This window comes from Phodopus roborovskii, unplaced genomic scaffold (assembly GCF_943737965.1).
Source record: "Phodopus roborovskii unplaced genomic scaffold, PHOROB, whole genome shotgun sequence".
Lineage (NCBI taxonomy): Eukaryota > Metazoa > Chordata > Mammalia > Rodentia > Cricetidae > Phodopus > Phodopus roborovskii.
This window is the reverse complement of record NW_026126516.1, coordinates 10,221,756-10,229,299: the sequence shown is the minus strand read 5'-3', so window position 1 is coordinate 10,229,299 and position 7,544 is coordinate 10,221,756.

Below are 7,544 nucleotides of genomic sequence, written 5' to 3'. Positions count from 1 at the left end.
GTCCTGGTGACACTGCCAGCCCCCCCTTCTGATGACAACAGATCAAGCCACATAACTAGAACATCAAAATAAAAAAAGATTTTTTAATGGTGGATTAAAAAAAAATAAAAGACCTTATAAATGGATAAAGCTGCTCCCAGAAGCCACGGGTTACTAAAATAAAAACTCCAGTGGCAGAGTCGGATGGATACCTCATGTAAAATGTCAGCCAGAGAGGCCCCTTAGACCTCAAGACAATGTAGGCGGTCACCAGTGCTATCGGCTGCTCACCAGAAATAGGCGTAAGACCTTGTTGCTGAAGATGCCACCTGGTTTAGTTGTAGAACAGAGAAATCAAGTTGGAACGGAGCAGGAAGCCTCCCTCCTGCTGCCTAGCCCTCACAGTGCTCACAGGTGCTATGTGGGCTGTTGGGGGGGGGGATGGTGATCGTGAGTCTCACTTAGCTGTAGTCCCTGAGTCCTGGTCCCACTATCAAAATATCAGGCGAGATGTGCTCGCTGGCGTAATAGTGGCATGTCTGTTACCCGGATAACAACCACATTCTGATTGGATGTGAGGTTGGCTCTACAGAAGGGAATTCATGTCTGATACTGTAAACTTGGTCAAAAGTCTGTAGCTGTGGAGGTCATGGGCTCTAGGAGGGAAGCCATAGCTGTTGCTTTGCTAAATGGACACAATGCGCCCGTCAGAATGTCTTCTAGGTATGTTTATCTTCATAGACTCGTGCTACTGGCAGCTTTGATCTGAGCGGTACCTAGACTCGTAGATGGTCACAGTGCTGACAACAAGTGACTGTCAGGCATGGTGTGGCTATGGCACTCTTGAGCTCACAGGTGGCTTCTCCCACAGGACCTGTACAATACTGAATCTATTAATACCCTGGCATGGACAGAGGAGAGGCTCATGGGGCCCACTATAGAAAGGTTCTGAGCACCCATAGGCAGTTAGTGGTTGCTGAGGGCGGGGGAGACATCACTTTCAGTGGTATTACCACTGGTGAGCTGCTTATGCCCCTGTCACCACTCATATACTCATCTCAGTGAAACACACAAGCACACACACACACACACACACACACACACACACACACACGCGCGCGCGCGCACTCACGTCTATACACAAACTCATACGTACACAATACACACGTGCACACACACATGCATATACACACCTACACAACTTCATATCTACACACATATACATACATACACATACATGCCCACACATACACTATGCCTACACAATGCACACACACCTATACAAAACACTCACACCTAGATACACACACATATATACATACATATGCATGCATACAGATATACACACCTATGCACAATTCACACCTACACATGTATACACACATACATAAACATGCATATACATACCCTCACACTCAAGTCTTCACACACACACAATTGTATACAGACATGCATACAACACAATTCACACCTACACACATGCACACATCCATGCTTACACATGTATACACACATACACTCATGTGCACACATACATACACACATGTACATATATTCACACCTATATACATGCACATACATATGTATACATGCACCTACACACATATACACATGCATATACATGCCTACACACATACATATACACACTTGCACACACTTGCATACACATGTATACAAACATTCATACCTGTACATATGCACACATACACCCATGTACATACATGCATACACACACTCCACACCCACACCTCCACACACATAGAGAAAGAGATATGACAGCAGAAAGGGACTAGTTGAAGAGAGAAGGGATCAAGAGGAGTGGGGGCATCAGAGAAGGTAATGGGGTGAATAAAATACATTACCCACATGTGTGAGCGTCACAGTGAACGCTGTTATTATGTATAATTAGCATATGCTAATAAAACAAAAGCAAACAATTCTTTGATATACATGTAATTTTACCACTTTTAAAAAGTGGCATCAAGTTCATGCCTTGTGATATGGATGCTTATTTTACATAAAGATTAAACCTTGGTTAAATGTTTGATATAGCAGGGGTACAGGGCATCTTAAGAGCTGATTGCTAGTTTGACTTTAGCATCATCAATAGTGGGAATGGATGCTGCTTCACACAGATCCATTGTGTAAGACGGTAGCATCATCAATGGCAGAGTAGGCAGACACTGCTTCACACAGATCCTTAGTGTATGATGGCAGGGGCATGTTTAGGGACATTTCAGAACTTTTTAGAAATTCTGTTCTAATCTCAAGTCAAATTATAGCAATTTAAAAGGTGAAATTCGAGTTAGCAACTCAAACAGTGTTTAAAATCAAACATCCAGGCCTGGGAGGTGGCTCAGAGGTTAACTATGCACACTGCACTTTCAGAGGACACAGGTGGGGCTCTCAGTACCACACTGCAGCTCACAGTGCCTGGAAACTCTGCTGTAACACACACACACACACACACTCACACATTCTTACACACACTCACACACACACTCACACATTCTTACACACACTCACAAATACTCACACACACTCACTCACACATACACTCACACACACAAACACACACACTCACACATTCTTACACACACTCACAAATACTCACACACACTCACACATTCTTACACACTCACAAATATTCACACACACTCACTCACACATACACTCACACACACAAACACACACACTCATACACAAACTCACACACACTCTTACACACACTCACACAACACTCACACACACTCACACATACACTCACACACACACAAACACACACACTCACACAAACTCACACACACTCTCACACACACTCACACACACGCATGCACATACACACATGCACACAAACACACACATCCACACACACTCATACATACACACACACACACGATTGAAATTAAATCTTCAAAAATATGTTTAAAATTACCACAAAGTATTCTAATCCAATATAATCAGAAGCTAAAATAATTTGATGCTCGTGTCTGAAGAATACAATAGGGAAACACCAAAAGTCTTTATTCTGGGGAATAGAGAGATGGCTCAGCAGTTAAGAGCACAGGCCACCCTTGCAGAGGACCTGGGATTTGAATTCCAGCACCCACAGGGCAGCCTACAACCACCTGTAACTCCAGTTCCAGGAGATCCAGTGCCCTCTTATGGCTTCTTCAGGCACTGCATGCGTATGATGCCCCGACATATACACCGGCAAAAGACCCATCCATTTTTTAAAATTCTACTGTCTATAGCTAAACCATGGTTTCTGTAACAACAGAAAACTATATGTACTGCAAGCAACAGTTCTTAACGGATAGCAGTCTGGACTCGGAGCTGAGGCATTGCAGGCTGTGTTTGTTGGTGTGGCATGTTGTGGCAGCATGCACAGTGCAAAGTGCACACACGTCGTGAGTGTGAACCCAAGGCTGCAGTGAAGTTGCTTGATACAGCATAGGAAGAGAGCCGCTTCACTTCACCATCGGTCGGGGTTTGAACTCATGCAGTTCTTGTGCCTTCAGAACCCTGTTATGATTCTCAGTTTTCCCAGCTCCCACATTCAGTTATGTGACACCCCACATTTCAAGAGGATACGATCTGGAGAATGCTCCTTTGCTCAGCCTAGCCTGGAACTTTGAGCATCCATGGCTTCAGGTGGCCAGGGCGTCCTGAAGCGGGAGGGAAGAGCTTGGGCAGTGTTAGCTGTGGGTGAACATGGACCCGGGCTTCTTTCCCAGGGACACAGTGCCAGCAGTCTTTCTTCTGCAGCTCCCATCGGGGTCCCCACACCTTTTCATCCCTCCGGGCTTCCTCAGCCCACTGCCCGCAACTAATGCTGGCATCACCCCAATTCCTCCCAGGCTCTCACCAACCTCCAGCCCCTGGTTCCCTTCCCCCACACTGTCTGGAAGGCTGCAGAAGGTACCCGTTAGCACACTCTGAAGTCCTGTGGCCTTCTGGCTCTCCTTTGTCTCTGGGAACCAGGTTCTAATGTCCAGCAGGCGGGGTCTGGGCTCTGGGTCCTGAGGCTAGGCGGTACCCGGGAAGGTGCCCAGAGCTGAGTCCTGTCCGGCCTGGCCCCAGTGCACAGAGCTCAGGGCCACTGTGTTGCAATCCCTCTTGGCCACTGACTCATTTTTCTGGCGGTTGTCGGCTTCTCGGCTATGTTTTTTCCTTCTAAATAGCCAATCTGGAAAAGGGGACTGGAACACGAAGGAAGCTGGCTTCGGTCGCTGCACCCCGTGCCCGAGCGGCGCCCCTCCCACCCCAGCGGCGCCCCTCCCACCCCGGTGATACCTCTTCTGCCCTGCACCTCCCTCTCCTGGCACAGTGCCTAGCCTACCTGCAGCTTCCTGTCCTCACTTCCGCTCTTGTCCCAGTATGCCCTCCTCCACCCTGGAGCCCACCCCACTGTTCCCAGGACAGGTTCTGAGCAGGACTTCCGGCCTGACCTGGGTGAACCCTTTGTCTTAGTTTCTACCCATTGACTTCTGTGATCCCCCCCTCCCCCAAATCTCCAGAGTTGTCCTCAACTGGTCTAGAACCAGCTCGGGATGGCCTTGGGGTGGGGGTGGGGCTCCTCTCTCCAGCCTAGGCCTGTCTTCTTGTCAACTCTACCCAAGAGCTCAGAGGAGAGACTGGGAAAGGGCAGGACTGGCTGTCAGAGCTCATGCCCCACACCTTCTTACTGTCACTGGCTCCCCGGGAGGGCGGCCTGCCCGAAGCTATGGTTCCTTCCAGGTGTAGCTCTTAATGATCTCAACTGCCTTCTCAAGCCCACCCTTACCTGGACGCTTGCTGCAGACTGCAGTCTGCTCATCACTGACTCTCACTCAAGGTATTAGGGCTCTTGGGCTCAGAGAGGTCAAGAGATGAGCCAGGAGCCACCTAGCTGGAATAAACAGGCACCAGGTCTATGGGACCCTCTGTGAAGGAGGACACGGGCCTTGGTTCCCTGAGGGAGGTCTGAATCAGACTCCAGGGAAAGGCTCAGTTTCTATCAGATTCCCCTCCCCCCAGACAATCTCCTCCATTCATCCTACTCTAGCATAGAGAATGATGGATGGCTAAAAGGGTCCCAACTTCAGTAACGGGGAAACTGAGGTACAGATCAAAGCGGTTTCAGAAGAAATTATGGGGGTGGGGTTTGGATCTCCAGAGCCCATTTCAACCACTTAGTCTTGCCAACCTCTTTTCTTGGGCAGTGTGGGAGGCTCTGGTCCTTAGTGTTCAGAAGACCTTGGGCTTGGAAGGCCAAGCGAAGGGCCAGGGCTGGGTGTGGCAAAGACAGGTAGCCCAAGCCCAAGTCCCCACGGCTTTCTGTGACTGGGTCACCATGTGACTTACAGAAGAGTGGTGGCCACATTGATCCATGCCTCTGTAGTGGGCTGCTCTAGACTGGGGTAGAGGCTGCAGGTGCCTCTTTCCCTTGGGTCCTGGTCCCATCCTCGCACTCTGTCCCACCATGGTGTGTGTGAATATGGCCAAGCATGCGTTTGGAATAAGAGGAAGGCAGATATCACAAGCTACACTGGGACTTTGGTTTTTTTTTTTTTTTTTTTTTTTTTTTCAACAGCAACATCATTTCATATTATTAGTCATAATTTTAAAAACCGAACACAATTTGAATGCCCTGTGTAGATGGAGCTTCAGAGGATGCCTTGTGCCTGTTTTACAACTGGCCTATGTGCTCAGGCTGTGGGAGATGGGTTTGTGAATTCCACAGCCTGTCCTAGTCAGCCACAGGTCCCTGACCCTGCCTGACCAGCAAGCAATCCCACCATACCCAGCTCCCAGCAGAGACACACCCAGGCCACCATCCTGGCATCTCTGGATGTGGGGTGCTGGCAAAATGAGCTCTGAGGCACCCTGGTCCTCATGCCCATAGGCTTAGTCAGGCCATATGGATCACCTGGCCACACTCCCCCAGGGAGTAAACTGTATTTCTCCAGGGACTACTAGATGTTTGGCTCAGGCCTGGGTTTGTTCCAAGTGTCCCCGATATACCCAGAGCCCTGGTACCCATCCTAGGGACCATTTGCTCTTGCTGGATGTCTCCCTTCTGGGATTTTTAGGGGTGAAACCAGGGGAGGCCTGTTTAGCCAGCCCGCCTTCTGTTCTAACCCTTGCAGTAAACAGGGACATTAAATCACTACTTGGGGGTCAGGAAACTGGAAATAATCAAAACATAGTGTCCTGTCCTCTGCCTGGGCACTGGGCCGCTTGTCACAGGCCCAGCTCTGCTGCCTGGGGCTTTCCCAGCTCCGCCTCTGTCCGGGTGCTGACCCTGGTGTGCCTGTGTCCACAGTGGCCATGACTTTTACTACAGTTAGTGAGACAGAAGCCACCCCCACCTGAGCTTGGATACCATTCAGCAGTTGCACTATGTGACCCCTAAGCCACCTTCCCCCTCAAGTTCCCCTGGGGATATCGATAGGGTTGTGAGGACCCTGAAGGTGCCTGGGTTCTAGAACTCACTAATTTGACTTCTCTCTGCTTCTGGGTCTGGCTCCCTGCAAAGGGCTTCATGCCTCCTATCTTGTCTTCACCACAGACCAGGAGCCAAGGAGGTGGGCTGGGGCCAGGGAGGCAGGGGAGGGTTATCTCCTGACTTGGATGTGGCTGGGTAACCCACCACAGGACACACTCTTCTGCTTTTACTGTAAAGGGTCTCTGATGGCCTCTTCCACGGGGTAAACTGAGGCCTTCTGAGAGTCAGTGTCTGTGAAGCTTGCTCTTATACTGTTTCCAGAGTCCAGGCTGGTCTCAAAGGGTTGCTCTGTCCCATTAAAGTGATCATGGGAGGATTTGAGGGATTGCCTGGGCCCCATCAGACACTTCTCTGGCCCCTCCCTCCCTCTCCCTCCTCCTCCTTTCCTCTTCTCTTTCTCCCTTCTTTTCTTTCTCTTTTCCTTCCTCCCTTTCTTTATATGCATTTTCATTAAAATAGAATTTTAGTTACTTTATCCCTTCTCTTTTCTCCTTTCTGTCTCTCCTAGGTACCCTCCTTGTAACCCTTTCCAAATCTACAGCCTCTTTTTCTTTATTATCATTACACACACACACACACACACACACACACACACATGGACACACGGACACACACACGCACACGCACACACACACACACACGGACACACACACACACACGGACACACACACTCGCGCACACACGCACGCACACACACACACACGCATGCACGCACACAGAGGTCTCTTTCTAAAGGACCTTCTAGAGTCAGAATCTAAGGGGCATTGAAGAGGGTAAACACAGAGGACTGTGCCAAGGTGTGTGCTACCCAGCCCCATCCCCATGGGCTGTGGACCCAAGTGCCGTGGACCAATGCCTGGTGGGCCATTCCTGTTGGAGCAGTGGAGAATGACCCCTCCTGTTGTGAGTGGCTCTGAACCAATGGTGACTGGGAACACGTTGCCCACTCCCCGGTTTCTTTACCCCTGAGGTTTTTCCTCTGGTTGTGGGCAGCATTTGACAGCACACTCTCCTTGATCCCTTTCTGCTATGTTCCCCAGTACCCTTGAAGTGTCCTTTGCACTAGAACCACATG